Genomic DNA, 20,772 nt, shown 5'->3' with positions numbered 1-20,772 from the left:
AAATGTCTATAACTGAATAGACATTTTTTCAAAGAAGACATACAGATGGCCAACGGGCACATGAAAAGATGCTCAACATCATTAATCATCAGAGAAATGCAAATTAAAAGCACAATGATGTATCACTTCACACCTGTCAGAATGGCTATCATCAAAAACACCACAAATATCTAATATTGGCAAGGATGTGGCGAAAAAGGAACCCTCCTACACTGTTGGTAGGAATTAAATTGATGCAGTCAGTGTGGAAAACAGTATGGAGGTTCTCAAAAAACTTAAAATAGAACTACCATATGACCCAGCAGTTCCACTCCTGGGTATATATCCAGAACACCCCACAAAAACAAAAGAACTAATTTGAAAAGATACACACATCTCAATGTTCATAGCAGCATTATTTGTAATTGCCAAAATGTGGAAGCAACCTAAGTGTCCATCAGCAGATGAATGGATAAAGAAGATGTGGTATATATACAATGGAATACTACTCAGCTGTAAAAAAAGAATGAAATTTTTGCCATTTGCAACAACATGGATGGAATTGGAGGGTATTATTCTAAGTGAAATAAGTCAGACAGAGAAAGACAAATATTGTATGATATCAGGTATATGTGGAATCTAAAAAATACAACAAACTAGTGAATGTAACAAAAAAGAAACAGACTCACAGATACAGAGAATGAACTAATGGTTACCAGTGGGGTGAGGTAAGGGGGGGAGGGACAATACAGGAGTAGGGAATTAAGAGGTACAAACTACTATGTATAAAATAAGCTACAAGGATATATTGTACAACATAGGAAATATTGCCAATATTTCATAATAACTATACATGGAATATAACCTTTAAAAATTGTGAATCACTATGTTGTATAACTACATCAACTATACCTCAATTTAAAAAGAAAAACAAAATGATAAAACTCTGACCCATTGATTTAATTTGTCTCAGTCATAAACAAAGGAGGGGAAAAGCTTTATGTTTACAAAAGGTGGATGAGTTTTAGAACAATCATTGTTTTCTATAATACCTACATCACAATATTTACTTACTTGCTTAATCAAGTTTCAACTGCAATCACATTGTCTGCTTAAACCTGGTTTTTACGTTTTTTCCATTTTAGCAATATCCTTAGTCTCCCTTTTTCCTACCAACTTTTTTTTTTTTTTTTTTTTCCCTGCTTTTAAGGTTTCAAAGTTCTCTATTCTCTTAAGAAAACAAGATAAAACAAAAATAAGACTTTTGGGGCTTCCCTGGTGGCGCAGTGGTTAAGAATCCACCTGCCTATAAACAAACAAACAAACAAAACAACTAATACTAAACTTTCTTTGGGTCATTTGTATGGAAATATGTTAATATAAATGTTTCAGACATTACATGAAATTTCTAAAAATCTTATATGTTCTGGTATAATGTTATAAGTCATAATTCTAGTTATGACTTTAAAATGTATATCTCAGAAATAACTAAATTTCCTTGTCAATTGCATTATTATGAACTTTCATCAAATCCTTAACCGTGGTCATTTTTAAGTCTTTTGTCATTTACAGACAGTTCTGGGTGTACTCTGATGCTTTTGCAAATATGTTCCTATAAAAGGGTTTCATCTGTAAGGAATTCATGGAAAAGACTCTGACAAGTACAGGTTTCTGGTAACTGAATGTACTGCTGAACTGAATGAATAAGCGTTTTCAGAACTCTAATGGAAAACTGATGAACTCATAAAAGTGCTAACAAAAGATCAAGATAAAAAAAATTAATTACATGGGACTGAGTGAACTGATGAGGATGATTATAATTTTTGTGACTTTCTGTTTGAATAAAAAAAAAAAAATCCCACAAGGACTCAGAGGCAAAAAATATACAAATCAATTTTCACTGCAAAGTAAAGGAGCTGTTACAGTGGAGGATTAGTGGACTGAATGTCAATATTATGACATAGTATGAGTGTGTTTCGTGTTTGGTAATTGCAATCATTGTTGCTTTTGTTGTGGTCATCCATTTACAATGGTGTCAGTTTATTTATCTCTTGTAAAAATAAAATATAGTGTGTGTGTGTGAAAAAAAAAAAAGAATCCACCTGCCAATGCAGGGGACACGGGTTCAAGCCCTGGTCTGGGAAGATCCCACATGCCGCAGAACAACTAAGCCCATGCGCCTAACTACTGAGCCTGCGCTCTAGAGCCCGTGAGCCACAACTACTGAAGCCTGCGCACCTAGAGCCCATGCTCCGCAACAAGAGAAGCCACCACAAAGAGAACACCATGCACCGCAACAGAGTAGCCCCCACTCACCACAACTAGAGAAATCCTGCACACAGCAATGAAGACCCAATGCAGCCAAAACTAAATTAATTAATTAATTAATTAAAAAAAAAAAAAAAAGACTTTCTCTGACCCCGCTGCCTCTCTGGATATCTTCCCAATTTCTTCTATTGTCTAATTTCTCAAATCAATGCCCACCTTTATTGCTGCCTTTTGAGTCAAACCACTCTCTCCTTAACCATCCTGCAATCTGACTTTGGTATCCACAGCCATATGGAAAGCGTTTTCTTTTTTTCTTAAACAATCTTTACCTCTCTCTCATTTCTGATATTGTGTTTCATTCCTTCTCTTTTAAGATTTTATTTTATTTTATTTTTGCTATTTCATACCCAATTGGTTCTCAACAGGGAGGAGGAGAGGGAGGTGAGATTTTTGACCCCAGGGCATCTTTGGCAATGTCTGGAGACATCTGTGCTCATCACAACTGTGAGGGCGTGTCCTGACCTTGACCAGTTAGAGGCCAAGGATGCTGCTGAACATCCTGCGGTGCACAGGACGGGCCCTCACAACCAGGTGTCCTACAGTCCAAAATGTCAGCGTCGCCGAGGCTGCGAAACCCTGCCATACCCAGTGGTAAGGCGCCTTCAGGGGCATTTGAAAATGCGAGGAACAACAGGCATCATTTTGGTGGTTACAATGACTGAATGACTGAGGAGAGCCATTGGCATTTATCCTGGGAGCTAAGGATGCAAAACATCCTGCAGGGCACTACAGTCTCACGCAAAACACTGCAATCCAGTTGTACCTCTACTTGCCTTCTCTATTTCCTTTATTGTTTTTCCCCTCTCACCAAATTATTGTGTTATTCAAGCCCTTAGTTTCTCTCTCTACCTCTGAGAGCTCCTCCTACCTCTTGATTTCCCCCTCCTCTAATCACCTAGCAATGATATTGGTAAGCCTGGATGTCTGTGACAACAACAATATTTTGGCAGTCAAGCTAAAAACTTGGAGCTATCTTTCCACACCTGAAAGATGCCATTTTATTATTTTCTGGCCTTCATTGTTTCTAATGATGTCATCCGTTATTTGTAATTGTGTCCACTGAATATAATGTGTCTTTTTTCTCTGGATGCCTTTAAGATTTGCCTTCATCTTTGGTTTAACTATGATGTGCCTAGGTGTGGATTTCTTTGTATTTATCCTGCTTTATTTATTTTTATTTTTTATTTTTTTTTGTTTTTATTTGTTTTTATTTTATTTTATTTATTTTTGGCTGTGTTGGGTCTTTTTTGCTGCACGTGGGCTTTCCCTAGTTGTGGCGAGTGGGGGCCACTCCTTGTTGCGGTTCGCGGGCCTCTCATTGTGGCAGCTTCTCCTGTTGCGGAGCATGGGCTCCAGGCGCACGGGCCCAGTAGTTGTGGCACACAAGCTCAGTAGTTGTGGCTCGTGGGCTCTAGGACACAGGCTCAGTAGTTGTGGCACACGGGCTGAGTTGCTCTGTGGCATGTGGGATCTTCCTGGACCAGGGCTTGAACCCGTGTCCCCTGCATTGGCAGGTGGATTCTTAACCACGGCACCACCAGGGAAGTCCCTATCCTGCTTTATGTTAGTTGAGTTTAGGATCTGTGAATTGGTATCATTCATCATTTTGGAATGTTCTTGACATTATCTCATCACACATTTTTTTTGCCCCATTCTGTCTGTCCACTGCTTCTGGGAATCAAATTTTACATATATTAAACTATATTATGATACTGTCACAGAGATCTCAGATGCTCTGTTCTTTCACATCCTCCCACTCCCTTTGCGTTTCAAATGTTAATTTCTTCCAAAAACACCCTCACAGACACATCCAGAAATGTGTTGTTACTAGCTATCTGGGCATCCCTTACCCTAGTCAAGCTGACACATAAACCATCACACCACCACTAGACCCTGAACCATGCATCTTGTGTCTCAAAGACCACCAAATCTGATACTGGATACTGCCTTTGGAAACTCTGTATGGTTGTCTCTGGTGCCTCTCTTTGCCAGAGTGGACTCAGCATAGTACTCACTTATTGATGCAACAAATATTTACTGAGCATCTACCATATGCCAGGCCCTCTACTAGGGGCTGTAGAAACACCAATGAGCAACCAAGATGCCTGTCTTTGGAAACATATATTCTAACTGGGTAACCAAGTTGTCCAGTTTTCCTGGACTCCCCCAGTTTTTTTTTTTTTTTTTTTTTATAAATTTATTTATTTATTTTTGGCTGTGTTGGGTCTTCGTTTCTGTGCGAGGGCTTTCTCTAGTTGCCGCGAGTGGGGGCCAGTCTTCATCGCAGTGCGCGGGCCTCTCAGTATCGCGGCCTCTCTTGTTGCGGAGCACAGGCTCCAGACGCACAGGCTCAGTAGTTGTGGCTCACGGGCGTAGTCGCTCCGCGGCATGTGGGATCTTCCCAGACCAGGGCTCGAACCCGTGTCCCCTGCATTGGCAGGCAGATTCTCAACCACTGCACCACCAGGGAAGCCCCTGGACTCCCCCAGTTTTAGCACTAAAAGTCCCACATCCCAGAAAACCCTTCAGTTCAATGGACATCTAGAGGAAGAGCATTTTAGGCAAAGGGAAGAGCAATGACCTTGAGGTGAGTGAGGCCCTCTTATTAGAGGGATAGCAAGGACCACTGTGTGGCTATAATGGATTGAGAGAGATTTAGGCCAGTTAATAACATCTCCAAATTTAAGTTTCTTCATTAGTAATTTGGTAAAAATAGACAATGTTTTGCTACTGCCTGGGAAGGATCAAAAGATCAGTGTATTCAATCACACAGATGGCTCTTTGAAGAGATGAGACATATAACTCAGGGATCCCCTTGGCCACCTCACCAGAAGCCAGGAATAGATTTGGGATTATCCAGGAAGGATCTGTGGAGAAACTTCTTATCTAATGGAGTGCATCTCTGTGAAAGAAGAGACCCACAATGTTGTTGAGAATGTTATACCATCAGAAACACTGCCAACCTGGACTGAAAGGGGAAGAGAAAGGACAAAATGAAAGAAGGTTGTCACTCCTCCAATTCTACAGTCAGGAAACTGGCTGATAAAACTTCTCTCCTAAAAGTATGTGTTACCTTCATGAAAAAGGAAGGATGACCCTTGTGCAGAGCAGTGAGCCCAGAGGGTAGAGTTATTTTTCAGAATGCTGAGGAAATACCCAAGTTGTAACAGTGTTTTAAAAAACGAAAACAGGATATAGATACAGCTTTAAGGTAGAGAAACACTTTCAGCTTTAACTAGAAAAGATAAATTATATTTTATATCATAAAATCTGCAAACCAAAGTTCTCAAATTCGATGATATAGTAATAAATTGTATTTTATTAAAAAAACTTTTATTTCTTCCTTTATAGTTCAATGTGTAAAATATTTTTTTATCTTAAGCATAAAAAGCTGTCTGGTTAATATTCCACTTTTATTTAATAAATAAAATATTTACTCATTCATTTATTTAATTAAAAGAACACATACTTTTCAGGTTTCAATGGAGTCCTGGTATCTAGTCATCTTCAGTTTAACTGGGTAGGATATAAACCTTGTCTTGTAGGAATGAATACTTCCTGAAACTATGAAGCTGACCCTAGGACCAAGAGAACTAACAAGAAGTCTTGTCCACTTTTGGTTATAACCTTAGGCTGAATGATTTTAAAGTAGCTTTAAAATGATTCCTGAGAAATGTTCTGCAAAAGAAGACTTCCCAAGCTCTGCCAGAGAGAAGCAGGTAAAAAAACTCTAGTTTTAAATATAATTTTTGGCAGTTGGATCTTATATCAGTTGGTTTTCTCTTAGTTATTATTAGGGACCTCAAAAGCCAACCTAAATAAAAGATGCTAAATTAATTTGAAGCGATTCATGTTTATACTACAAGTAGATATAAAGAAACCTGACTGTCTAAGACTGGTATTAACTATGAGGCTGCTTCTCATCCTAGGGAAAATAAAACTAACATCCTCACAAAGAAACTTTTGGAATATGCTACTTAACTCCTCCATAACAGGAAAACTTCTCGATCATTGATAACCTTTGAAAAACCTGAAACAATGTGTTATTCCAACTCAAAATATTACCAGCCAAAGGGAAGAGGCTTAGGCCTTATGCTATACAAAATATGTTAACAAGGAAGAGAAGTACAATGAAAATAAAGAAATCCAAGCACACTTTCCAAGGACTAAAATATAACCTCTCCAAAAGATGGAAAGGATTTCTCCATCTCATGGAAAGGCAGTGGTCCGTGACATTGCCTACTTTGCGGGGTTGAGGAAATAACTCTATGTTTATTTTAATGTACCGTGTAATCTGGCTCATTTCCCATATTGTTCTGTGATCTTAACTGTGCAATTCAAAGGAAAAGTTGGGCCAGTGTTTCAAATGTCATCTTGATACAACCTTTCCCATTTCCAAGCTCACTTCAGTAATTTGCTTTTCTTTTTTTCCCCTTATTGCTTTTATAAAGTTGAGCCAATGATAATAAAATCAGTAGAAAAGAATGACAATATAAGAAACAAGTTACCACAGTACACAAAGAGTTCCTTAGAGTTGGAAAGCAGATTCCTGGTCTTTAAAAGCATGCTTTCCAGTATGCTTAGATGAGTGGTGTTTTACTTGGATTATTTTTTGTTGGTAAATGTTTCACTTTCGATTACTTCTGCTTTTATTCTGTTTCCCCCTAAATTGCCCAGACATTTTGCACCCCTCTAGTATTTGGTTGGGGTTCATTCTGTCTCTCTCCCTCTCCCAGCCTCCATAGTGGCTTCTATTGTAAAGTCTCTGGTATCAAGGTTACAGTTGACACTGTTCTGGCTTTAACAGAAGGTCATTTTTCAACAAAGGAATTCTGGCTTGTTTGTGTATAATACAGCTCTGCTTAGCTACATGCCAGGTTGACAAGAGTAACATGACGCCTCCTAGCTGCATTATACTCTGTTCGGTACTATATAAGTCTTAGCGGAAGGACACCCCACAACTAAAAGTGGCTTCTAGGAATGACGTTTATCTCCAACAAGGAGTGGTTTAGTTAGGAAGAACTAAGGTGATTTCTAATGTCCTCTACTGGGTGTTTCTATCTGTTCTAGACAAAAAGAGATACCCTCGTACGTAAATGCCCTTCCTCAGACATAAAGTATGGTACGAAGATAATGTCTGTACCTAGGCCCCCCAAGTCTTTCTATGAATACTCGCTACGATTAAGTCAAAGACTATTCAGCATCAATGATTTGTCTGTCCTTGACATCAGGTGACTTGACAGAACGTCCCACCTCACTTCTAGTGGTCTAGAAAATAATTCAATTATAAGTTCTAAACCAAAGAAGCATAGAAGGTAGTCTTTTAGACAGTAATACAAAAATGGATGTTTCCTATATGTTTTAACTGGGAAAATGTATTATTAAAAGACCATTTTTGTCATTGCGTGGCCTTAAGAGCTGCTATACTAAGACTGAAAAATGTGGTATGTATTTGAATCAAACGCCAAAGAACCTGCATTTTAAAGAAAGAGCCTGTATCACATATTGTTTCTTCATCAATATAAACTGCAGCCACAAATCATTTCCCATATTCAGTTATGAGTCAGGACTTGATCCAGCTCTAATTGACTCCAGGAATATTTTCATTTAAAAGATAATTTAATTCACTGCCATATGTTTGCTGGAGTGGTTCTCTGATCTTGGCCCTGATGATTCCTCTGTCCTCACTACCAGGTGTGGTTTCCTAGGACCTCCAGGACTCACTCTGCTCTCTTCACTGTTGGCACTGGCTTCATCTTCTTTTCTGACCGGCATTTATTCTTCTGTGGTTTTTTCCCTCCAGTGTCTTTCTCTTTTTTTAATCACAGAAGTATTCACACTTGAATTGAAATAGTGAAGTCAGCTTATAATGCTAGATCAAAAATATCAGAGAGGAGATACCAATTTCATGGTTCACAAGCTAATGGTATCAATCTGTACCACTTAAGAGATACCAGAATCTTCTGACCCAAATGCAAACTCCATTGGCCTTGAAATAATTTTACTCATATCTGATGACTGAGGAGTCATATTAAGGTTTTGCTTAACATTTTCCAGGTCAATGACTGTCATCTCTGACTTTCATCCTTAAAGGGGTAGAATTTGGGGTTTTAAAAGAATACTCACTTGAATGTCAGAAGATTCAGAATTGTATTTTCTGGAAAAAGAAAATGGCCTCATCCAATTTATAAGTTCATGAAGCTCACTTTTGTGCAGAAATAGGATGGCTCTCTATTAATTTAGGTGTGAGATTTATCTTCCCCACCATATCAGTCAACTGTTGCTTGTGTAATAAACTATCACAAAACTTAATGGTTTAAAACAACAACTATTTACTGCTTTTGAGTTGGTGGTTCTGCTGATCTGGGCTAAGCTTGCTTGTGCATCTGTGGTCAATTGGCTGGTTGTGTTGTTAAACCTACATTCATGTACCCAACATCAGGTGAGGCCAAACAAACGAAAATGTTGGAGTTTGGAGCAGAGAAAGATTTATTGCAAAGGCCAAACAAGGAGAACAGGAGGCTTGTACTCAAAAGACCCAAACTCCCCAATGGTTTTCAGGGAAGAGTTTTAAAGGCAAAATGTGGGGTGAGGGCTGCAGGGTGTGTGACGTTCTTCTGATTGGTTGGTGGGTGAAGTAACAGGGTGGTGTTCCAGGAATCTTGTGCTCAGCTTGAAGTTACCACCCTCCACCTGGGTGGGGGCCTTAATTCCTGTAGAAAAACTCAAAGATACATTGTTATGTATACCCCTTGAGGAGGAACTAGGGGTTCCTCCTTATCATTGCACGACTGTTTCTTGACTGCTTTTCCTTTGTTTCTGCATTCCTTCACTTCCTTAATGAGTAACTGTTTGAATCTGCTCTCTGGGACTCAGGGAAGGTCTAGGAGGCTGAAGCCTTTGTCCGATAAACAAGAAACAGGGAACAGACTTTTGTACCCGGGAAGGCCCCATAGGGTCCTGCTTGATTCCAGTTGGCTAAAGGACTGGCTGGTCTATAATGGCCTTAGCTGATAACAGTTCTATGCACATGTCACACTCACCCTCCTAGAGCAGGCTAGCTCAGGCATGTTCTCAAGGTGATGGCCCAAGTCTGAGAAAGAGGGCCCAATTGTGCAAGAGGGCAAGCAGGAACAGGTACAACTTTTAAGCCTCTGCTTTGTCAAGTTAGCTCTTAACCCTTAGGCCAAAGAAAGTCACATGGCTGAGCCTAGAGGTAGGGTGGGAGGGGTGCCTACAGGGAGGCAGGAAGAGTTGTACTATTAATCAGCCTACCACCCATACCCAGATATAGCCAGAGCACAACAGTCCAAGAAGCCGGAAAGAAGGGTCACCTTCTTATGCTGCTGATGTATGGGGACACAGGGAGGGGGGCAGTGGAAGTAGAGTCTAAAGTTGTGAAACCGAGTCCCCCTAAAACTGAGTTCCTCTTATGATTAACCTCTCTATCTAAAACTATTCTCTTTCTGTTCCAATCAGGATTGAGGAGTATCAAAGAAAAGGGGAGACTGAAACTGAGCAGGACCCTCCAGGACCCTCCGAGGTACAAAACCCCTTCCATATTCCCTGTTCCTTGTTTGTAAAAAAAAGGGTTTTAGTCTCCCAGGCCTTCCCTGAGTTCCAAAGAGCAGATTCAAGCAGTTACTAATTGGGGGAAGTGAGGGAATGCAGAAACAAAGGAAAGGCTGTCAAGAAACAACAGTTCAGTGATCAAACAGAGTCCAAGTTCCTCCTCAAGGGATATACATAACAATCTGATGGGTATCTTTGAATTGTTCTGCAGAAACCAAGATCCGGCCCAGGTGGAGTGGTGACTATATGCTGACCACAAGCATGTAGACCCCAGACTGGTTGAAACCAGAAGGTTGATGATTGAAATTCTTGAAACACCACCCCACTACCTTACCACCAACCGATTAGAGGAAAGTCATGTTCCCTACAACCGTCACTCCAACTGTTGCCTTGAAAAACGCTTCCCTGAAAGCCATCAGGGAGTTCAAGTCTTTTGAGCATGAGCTGCTTGTACTCCTTGCTGGGCCCTGCAATAAACACTGTACTCTCCTTCACCACAACCTGGTGTCAGTAAATTGACTTTGCTCTGCCATGGGTGAGTGGACCCAAGTTCAGTTTGGTAACAGTAGCCAAAATAAAAACCTGGAAGTCCAAGTCCAAATCGGTTGGCCAAATAAGAGATCAAAGACAAAACTGAGGTGTGCCTCTATAAAGAGGGGTCAAAGAAGAAGAAAGGCCTAGAATGGGGACTTGGAGTGTAGACAAGCCTAAGACATTTAACCCTGCCCCAGGGAGCATGTTTGGAAGAAACATGACATAAAATCTTTGCATATTTAAGGGCATAAAGGACATAAACTATATAAAACTGTCATTAAAAGATTCCAGCACCTACAGCCAGTGAAAGTTCTAAAATTTCTATGCAAGGGAGTTATGTTTCTTGCTTTGCTTTGAAGAAGTAGCTGCTACTATACCATTCTTATATATCCTTAATATGTTTCATCTCCAGTACAAATTTCCTTCAGAACTAAGGGCTGGGAAAACCATTTGCTTCTAAATGAATTAAGAAACTTTCTATTGCTAGCCTAGTCACAAAATTTCTGTAACCCAGTGGCTTTCTTCTTTGCCTTGATTGCTAGGATGTTCAGAGTTAAGTTTTATAGTCCACTGATGGGAATTTTTAAGCCAGGATTTTTGGACATAACTTTTCTACTCCTCTTATTTTCTTCTTTGTCTCCTGTCTTATATTTTGTAATATGTTCAGTCTTATTGTATCTCTGGTGATTACAGAGAGGGCTCTGAGGAACTTGCAGGTGGATCCCAGCCCACATTTTCATTCCAGAATCTCTTGTGATTCTGGCTTCTGTGACTCCTGTTTCTCAGAGAGAAAACAATATCTCATTGTACTCTGCTGTGGCAGGTCCTGCACAGAATCTCAGCTTAGGGAGTTTATGCACAGAAATAAGAAGCCAGGCTTCCTGAGCAACCAACTGGAGAGTATCAGAGACTTGTGGCTGTTCCCACATTTCAGAAGTGGGGTCAAGAGGCTAACAGTGTTCTCATACGGTACTCTTCTCCAGTATTAAAGTTCCTCCTTGGGTCTTCCCCACCACATTGTAGTAGAGAGTTTGTCCACAGGTTGTCAGATTTAGCAAATAGAAATGCAGATGCCCAGTTAAATATGAATTTCAGATAAACCATAAATAATATTTAGCATAAGTATGTCCTAAATATTGCATGGGATCTACTTATGCTAAAAAACCTTATTCTTTTTTACCTGAGATTTAAATTTAGCTGGGCACCCTATGTTTTTTCTGGCAATCTAAACACATCAAATAAATAGAAATAGAGTCAAAGCATCCATATTCTCACATTTCAAAGACGGTTTTTGTTCTTTGCTGACTTCCCTAGAGTCAGTTTTCAATTCATACAATGGTATTCATTTACAAGACACACAGTAGATAATTTTTTTCTTAGTTACATTCCTTAAGGCACTATTTCAAATGTTCTTCAAAAAGCCAAATTCTCTATAAATTTGATTTCGTTTTTATCACAAACATTTGAAAAAGGGAAATTTAGTATATCCATTTAGTGTACTGTTCATTAAATCAATCTTTTCCCAAATCCTATGGATTTTTGCTTATAGCTATCATTGAAGGAGGTTTTATGTTTTGGAGATGTTTAGGCAGGCTAATGTTATAGAATCACAACTGTAATGCCTTTTATTTTTAAAATATGTATTCAGCCAAATTCACAATGTGGGTCATTCTATAGGACATTTGACCAGGTTTCCTTAATTAGTCAATGGCCCAGAACAAACAAATAGAAGTGGGAAGGAAACCTGGGGGTCTGGCAATGGGAAGAGGAATTCCTAGAGAATCAGACTTTGAAGACTAGCAGGATTTGATTACAGGAATTTGACAGGACTCAGGGAAACAGAGACTCCACTCTTGGAGGGCACACACAAAGTAGTGTGCACATCAGGACCCAGGGGAAGGAGCAGTGACCCCATAGGAGATTGAACCAGACCTACCTGCTAGTGTTGGAGGGTCTCCTGAAGAGGCGGGGGGTGGCTGTGTCTCACCGTGAGGACAAGGACACTGGCAGCAGAAGTTCTGGCAACTACTCCTTGGCGTGAGCCCTCCCAGAGTCCGCCATTAGCCCCACCAAAGAGCCCGGGTAGGCTCCAGTGTTGGGTCACCTCAGGCCAAACAACCAACAGGGAGGGAACCCAGCCCCACCCATCAGCATATAAGCAGATTAAAGTTTTACTGAGCTCTGCCCAACAGAGCAACACCAAGCTCTACCCACCACCAGTCCCTCCCATGAGGAAACTTGCACAGCCTCTTAAATAGCCTAATCCACCAGAAGGCAGACAGCAGAAGCAAGGAGAACTACAATCCTGCAGCCTGTGGAACAACAACCACATTCACAGAAAGATAGACAAGATGAAAAGGCAGAGGGCTATGTACCAGATGAAGGAACAAGGCAAAAACCCAGAAACACAACTAAATGAAGTGGAGATAGGCAACCTTCCAGAAAAAGAATTCAGAATAATGATAGTGAAGATGATCCAGGACCTCGGAAAAACAATGGAGGCAAAGATCAAGAAGATGCAAGAAATGTTTAACAAAGACCTAAAAGAATTAAAGAACAAACACCTAGAAGAATTAAAGAACAAACAAACAGAGATGAACAATACAATAACTGAAATGAAAAATACACTAGAAGGAATCAATAGCAGAATAACTATGGCAGAAGAATGGATAAGTGACCTGGAAGACAGAATGGTGGCATTCACTGTTGCAAAACAGAATACAGAAAAAAGAATGAAAAGAAATGAAGACAGCCTAACAGACCTCTGGGACAACATTAAATGCAAGAACATTCATATTATAGGGGTCCCAGAAGGAGAAGAGAGAGAGAAAGGACCCGAGAAAATATTTGAAGAGATTATAGTCAAAAACTCCCCTAACATGGGAAAGGAAATAGCCACCCAAGTCCAGGAAGTGCAGAGAGTCCCACACAGGATAAACCCAAGGAGAAACACTCCGAGACACATAGTAATCAAATTGGCAAAAATTAAAGACAAACAAAAATTATTGAAAGCAGCAAGGGAAAAGTGACAAATAACATACAAGGGAACTCCCATAAGGTTAACGGCTGATTTCTCAGCAGAAAATCTACAAGTCAGAAGGGAGTGGCATGACATATTTAAAGTGATGAAAGGGAAGAACCTACAACCAAGATTACTCTACCTGGCAAGGATCTCATTCAGGTTCGATGGAGAAATCAAAAGCTTTACAGACAAGCAAAAGCTAAGAGAATTCAGCACCACCAAACCAGCTCTACAACAAATGCTAAAGGAACTTCTCTACGTGGGAAATGCAAGAGAAGAAAAGGACCTACAAAAACAAACCCAAAACAGTAAAGAAAATGGTCATAGGAACATACATACTGATAATTACCTTAAACGTGAATGGATTAAATGTTCCAACCAAAAGACACAGGCTTGCTGAATGGATACAAAAACAAGACCCATATATATGCTGTCTACAAGAAACCCACGTCAGACCTAGGGACACATAGAGAGTGAAAGCAAGGGGATGGAAAAAGATATTCCATGCAAATGGAAATCAAAAGAAAGCTGGAGTAGCAATACTCATATCAGATAAAATAGACTTTAAAATAAAGAATGTTACAAGAGACAAGGTAGGACACTACATAATGATCAAGGGATCAATCCAAGAAGAAGATATAACAATTATAAATATATATGCACCCAACATAGGAGCACAGATATAAAAGAGGAAATCGACAGGAACACAATAATAGTGGGGGACTTTAACACCTCACTTACACCAATGGACAGATCATCCAAACAGAAAATTAATAAGGAAACACAAGCTTTAAATGACACAATAGACAAGATAGATTTAACTGATATTTATAGGACATTCCATCCCAAAACAGCAGATTACACTTTCTTCTCAAGGGTGCACGGAACATTCTCCAGGATTGATCACATCTTGGGTCAAAAATCAAGCCTCAGTAAATTTAAGAAAACTGAAATCATATCAGGCATCTCTTTTGACCACAACACTATGAGATTAGAAATCAATTACAGAGAAAAAGACGTAAAAAACACAAACACATGGAGGCTAAACAATACGTTACTAAATAACCAAGAGATCACTGAAGAAATCAAAGAGGAAATCAAAAAATACCTAGAGATAGATGACAATGAAAACACGACGATCTAAAACCTATGGGATGCAGCAAAAGCAGTTCTAAGAGGGAAGTTTACAGCAATAAAATCCTACCTCAAGAAACAACAAACATCTCAAATAAACAATCTAACCTTACACCTAAAAGAACTAGAGAAAGAAGAACAAACAAAACCCAAAGTTAGTAGAAGGAAAGAAATCATACAGATCAGAGCAGAAATAAATGAAATAGAAACAAAGAAAACAATAGCAAAGGTCAATAAAACTAAAAGTTTGTTCTTTGAGAAGATAAACAAAATTGATAAACCATTAGCCAGTCTCATCAAGAAAAAGAGGGAGAGGACTCAAATCATTAAAATTAGAAATGAAAAAGGAGAAGTTACAACAGACACTGCAGAAATACAAAGCATCCTAAGAGACTACTACAAGCAACTCTATGCCAATAAAATGGACAACCTGGAAGAAATGGACAAATTCTTAGAAACGTATAACCTTCCAAGACTGAACCAGGAAGAAATAGAAAATATGAACAGACCAATCACAAGTAATGAAAGTGAAACTATGATTAAAAATCTTCCAACAAACAAAAGTCCAGGACCAGATGGCTTCACAGGTGAATTCTATCAAACATTTAGAGAAGAGCTAACACCCATTCTTCTGAAACTCTTCCAAAAACTTGCAGAGGAAGGAAGACTCCTAAACTCATTCTATGAGGCCACCATCACCCTGACACCAAAACCAGACAAAGATACAACAACAACAAAAAAATTACAGACCAATATCACTGATGAACATAGATGCAAAAATCCTCAACAAAATACTAGCAAACAGAATCCAACAACACATTAAAAGGATCATACACCATGATCAAGTGGGATTTATCCCAGGGATGCAAGGATTCTTCAATATATGCAAATCAATCAATGTGATACACCATATTAACAAACTGAAGAAGAAAAACCATATGATCATCTCAATAGATGCAGAAAAAGCTTTTGACAAAATTCAACACCCATTTATGATAAAAACTCTCCAGAAAGTGAGCATAGAGGGAAACTACCTCAACATAATAAAGGCCATATACAACAAACCCACAGCAAACATCATCCTCAATGGTGAAAAATGAAAGCATTTCCTCTAAGATCAGGAAGAAGACAAGGATGTCCACTCTCACCACTATTATTCAACATAGTTTTGGAAGTCCTAGCCACGACAATCAGAGAAGAAAAAGAAATAAAAGGAATACAAATTGGAAAAGAAGAAGTAAAACTGTCACTGTTTGCAGATGACATGATACTATACATAGAGAATTCTAAAGATGCTACCAGAAAACTACTAGAGCTCATCAATGAATTTGGTAAAGTTGCAGGATACAAAATTAACGCACAGAAATTTCTCGCATTCCTATACAGTAATGATGAAAAGTCTGAAAGAGAAATTAAGGAAACACTCCCATTTACCACTGCAACAAAAATAATCAAATACCTAGGAATAAACCTATGTAGGGAGACAAAAGACCTGTATGCAGAAAACTATAAGACACTGATGAAAGAAATTAAAGATGATACAAAGAGAGGGAGAGATATACCATGTTCTTGGATTGGAAGAATCAATATTGTGAAAATGACTATACCACCCAAAGCAATCTACAGATTCAATGCAATCCCTATCAAATTACCAATGGCATTTTTTACAGAAGTAGAACAAAAATTCTTAAAATTTATATGGAGACACAAAAGACCCCAAAGAGCCAAAGCAGTCTTGAGGGAAAAAAACGGAGCTGGAGGAATCAGGGCCCCAGACTTCAGACTATACTACAAAACTACAGTAGTCAAGACAATATGGTACTGGCACAAAAACAGAAATATAGATCAATGGAACAGCATAGAAAGCCCAGAGAGAAACCCACACACCTATGGTCAACTAATCTATGACAAAGGAGGCAAGGATATACAATGGAGAAAAGACAGCCTCTTCAACAAGTGGTGCTGGGAAAACTGGACAGCTACATGTAAAAGAATGAAATTAGAACACTCCCTAACACCATTTACAAAAATAAACTCAAAATGGATTAGAGACCTAAATGTAAGACCGGACACTATAAAACTCTTAGAGGAAAACATAGGAAGAACACTCTTTGACATAAATCACAGCAAGATCTTTTTTGATCCACCTCCTGGAGTAATGGAAATAATAACAAAAACAAACAAATGGGACCTAATGAAACTTCAAAGCTTTTGCACAGCAAAGGAAACCATAAACATGACGAAAAGACACCCCTCAGAATGGGAGAACATATTTGCAAACGAATCAACAGACAAAGAATTAATCTCCAAAATATGTAAACAGCTTATGCAGCTCAATATTAAAAAAAAAACAACCCAATCCAAAAATGGGCAGAAGACCTAAATAGACATTTCTCCAAAGAAGACATACAAATGGCCAAGAAGCACATGAAAAGCTGCTCAACATCACTAATTATTAGAGAAATGCAAATCAAAACTACAATGAGGTATCACCTCACACCAGTTAGAATAGGCATCATCAGAAAATCTACACACAACAAATGCTGGAGAGGGTGTGGAGAAAAGGGAACCCTCTTGCACTGTTGGTGAGAATGTAAATGGATACAGCCACTATGGAGAGCAGTATGGAGGTTCTTTAAAAACCTAAAAATAGAATTACCATATGACCCAGCAATCCCACTACTGGGCATATACCCAGAGAAAACCATAATTCAGTAAGACACATGCACCCCAATGTTTATTGCAACACTATTTACAATAGCCAGGACATGGAAGCAAGCTAAATACCCATCGACAGATGAATGGATAAAGAAGTTGTGGTACATATATACAATGGAATATTACTCAGCAATAAAAAGGAACGAAATTGCGTCATTTGTCGAGACATGGATGGATCTAGAGACCGTCATACAGAGTGAAGTAAGTCATAAAGAGAAAAACAAATATTGTGTATTAACGCATATATGTGGAACCTAGAAAAATGGTACAGATGAACCAGTTTGCAGGGCAGAAATTGAGACACAGATGCAGAGAACAAACGTATGGACACCAAGGGGGGAAAGTGGTGGGGGGAGGGGTGGTGGTCGGATGAATTGGGAGATTGGGATTGACATGTATACATTGATGTGTATAAAATGGATGACTAATAAGAACCTGCTGTATAGGGCTTCCCTGGTGGCGCAGTGGTTGAGAATCTGCCTGCCAATGCAGGGGACACGGGTTCGAGCCCTGGTCTGGGAGGATCCCACATGCCACGGAGCAACTGGGCCCGTGAGCCACAATTGCTGAGCCTGCGCGTCTGGAGCCTGTGCTCCACAACAAGAGAGGCCACAATGGTGGGAGGCCCGCGCACCGCGATGAAGAGTGGTCCCCGCTTGCCACAGCTGGAGAAAGCCCTCGCACAGAAACGAAGACCCAACACAGTCATAAATAAATAAATAAATAAATAAAAGAACGTGAATTTAAAAAAAAAAAAAAAAAAAAAAAGAACCTGCTGTATAAAAAAATAAAAAAAAAAAGAAGTGATTTTATATGGCACATACAACAAAGGGTAGGAAACTTGGGGGCCATGTTGAAATTTTATCTACCACAACACCTTAAACTGTTCAGTTTACCTTTAATTAATTATATTACGTAAACTCTAGAGTAAGAACCTTGCACCAGTATCTTATTTGTATTATTGTATCATTGGTGTATGCATTTCAGTATTGCACATATAATAAAGCCCACTGTGCACTGTATTACTGTTGCTTAAAACTGTCGATTATATTTTAAAGATATTTAAACAAAAAGAACAATAATTGGTTTATATGTTTCCACAAAAAAACACAAACAACTACATTCAGGGGACCAGATAATTTACAGCACCTCCATGCTCTGGAAAGCGATGCAGCTATGGAGGAGAGTGAAGCAGAGCTAAATAAACACACAGGGAGATGTGTAGGATATATAACCCAATGAGGGAAACCATTTGGAAAGCAGAGTATGTACACACACACATGCACGCATGCACACACCATGCACACACACACACCATGCACATCTAGTGCACATAGAAAAAAGTCGGGAAGAACACACACCAGATTGTTAACAGTGAACACATTTTAAGAGTCAGGTTTTGGGGTAGGGATAGCAAACTCTCATTTTTTATTTTACATACTTCTATATTTTTAAAATGACCATATTATTACTTGTATAAATTTGTATTTTTAAAATGTAAAAAAATTTTACATTATATACTTGTATTTGTGATAATGGAATTGTGGCTATGTAAAGCAACAGTTTGGGATGTTTTGCTTTTTTTTGGTAGGGGAGATACAGACTGAATTATTATAGAGGCAAACAGCCAGGGTGTCTGGGACTGGCTTTAAAATACTTCAGCAAACAGAAAAGGATAGATGAAGTAAGAGAGGCAAGATAGTGATCACTGTTGAATCTGAGTGGGTGGCATATGGGGGTTCATTACACCGTTCTCTCTACTTTTGTGGATGTTTGAAAGTTTTGATAATAAAAATTTCTAAACGTGAAAAAAAAAAAAAGAAAAAAAAAGAAGTGAGAAGAGACTGTTCCAGATTAGGAGTTAAGACAGATATAGGATTATGAACAGCCAAATATAATGAATGGACCTTATTTGGAGCTTGATATGTACAAACCAAGTTTTAAGAAGATGTTTTTTAGCAAATGGGGGAAATTTGATTATGGCCTGAGTATTAGATGGCATTAGGAATTATTGTTAGTTTTACTATGTATGTGGCCATGCAATACAGTTAGGTAAGAAAATGTGCCCTTCCTTTTTTGAGATTCATGATATAGTATTAAGGGCTAAAATAGCATGAAGTCTGCAATTCACTTTAAAAAGTTTAAACAGAGAGAGAGAACAGAAGAAATTAGTGTGGCAGATTAATGATGGCTGGTGAACTCCTCTGATGAATTCATGAAGGTTGGTTATATTCTCTATTTTTGTGCACTTTTTGGAAGTTTATATGATACAACATGAAGTTAGATCTAATTTTGAAATATTACATAGAAGACATAGAAAAAAGTTTTTAAGGACACCATACTTTTTTCAACTTCTAAATGTTCTTATTAACTTCATTTACTATGTTGTTTCTAATTATAAAAGTAGTATATACTCAAAATTAAAATAAATAAAAACACAACAAAGAGCAAAAGAAGATGAAAGTACATGAAATCATATATAGATAATCTGAGAAGGAACAAAAGAGGTCATCTGAAGAAATAATTATAAAATTTTTTTTGGTCTTTTAAATTATTATATATACTTGCTTAAAGAAATAGTTTGGGGCCACTATTTGTCCAACAAATTTTCTTTTACTCCAGTGTGGGTTCTATTCAATGACAAACAAATGGTTGGAGTTTGATAGAAATCCCAGATGTTGGATTATTTAAGTAGTGTTGTCCCCACACTGTAGCAAATGGGAAAGTTTCCAACAAGGGGCCGAGAGCATTGGAGATAATTAATAAAAATGCTTTCTTTTTACTTTTTCCTCTGTTTTCTTTCTTTAACTTTTCGTATTCAATGTTAGCTTCTGAGCAAAACAGTACCATAATTTAGTAAAATTTTTTGCCTTTCTGGTAGTACTGAGTGGAAGCTCTCCTTTTATTCTTGTATTAGATAGCTACTTGCTCATTTTAAATATGCAAGAATGGAATAGTTACCCACTTGGTTATCTTAAGGAAGATATTAGCATGATTCTGTCTAATAGAAGGGTACCTATATAACTCCAAAATTAGGTGGAGCAAAATTCTTAGAAATATACCCATCAGCATTACTTTAGAACAATGCCACATGTGGCTATAAACTGGTGAGATAATTTCCTCCCCGAGACAAATGCTGCTGCTACCCTTGGGCATTGGTCAGTCTGAACATGGGGGAAGGGCATCACCATTTGTCACCATTAGTGCCCTACAAACCCTAATAACTGAAGGGTGACCTGATACTAAAATCCAGGGGAGGGAGGGGAGATCAAGATGGTGGAATAGAAGGACATGGAGCTCACCTCCTCCCACAGATACATCAAACATACAACTACACGTGGAAAAATTCTCACAGAATACCTACTGAAAGCTGGCAGAAGACCTCATACAACCAAAATTGCAAGAAAGATCATCACATAACTGGGTAGGACGAAAGAAAAAAAGAGGAATCAGGATGGGACCTGTTCCCCTGGGAGGGAGCTCTG

General features: G+C 38.7%; 1 long non-coding RNA gene across 1 annotated transcript in view; it reads left to right on the top strand.

Moving 5' to 3' along the window:
• LOC309662217 overlaps nucleotides 1-20,772 on the top strand; it is an 81,030-nt gene that overhangs the window by 21,128 nt on the left and 39,130 nt on the right. Inside the window, exon 2 of the long non-coding RNA XR_014264590.1 lies at nucleotides 9,787-9,850. This is a non-coding gene — a long non-coding RNA (uncharacterized lncRNA). The remainder of the gene's footprint in view (nucleotides 1-9,786; nucleotides 9,851-20,772) is intronic.

The sequence above is a fragment of the Balaenoptera physalus genome (genome assembly GCF_965194825.1).
Source record: "Balaenoptera physalus genome assembly, chromosome: 6".
Taxonomy (NCBI): Eukaryota; Metazoa; Chordata; class Mammalia; order Artiodactyla; family Balaenopteridae; genus Balaenoptera; species Balaenoptera physalus.
This window is presented reverse-complemented; position numbering and strand designations above follow the sequence as displayed.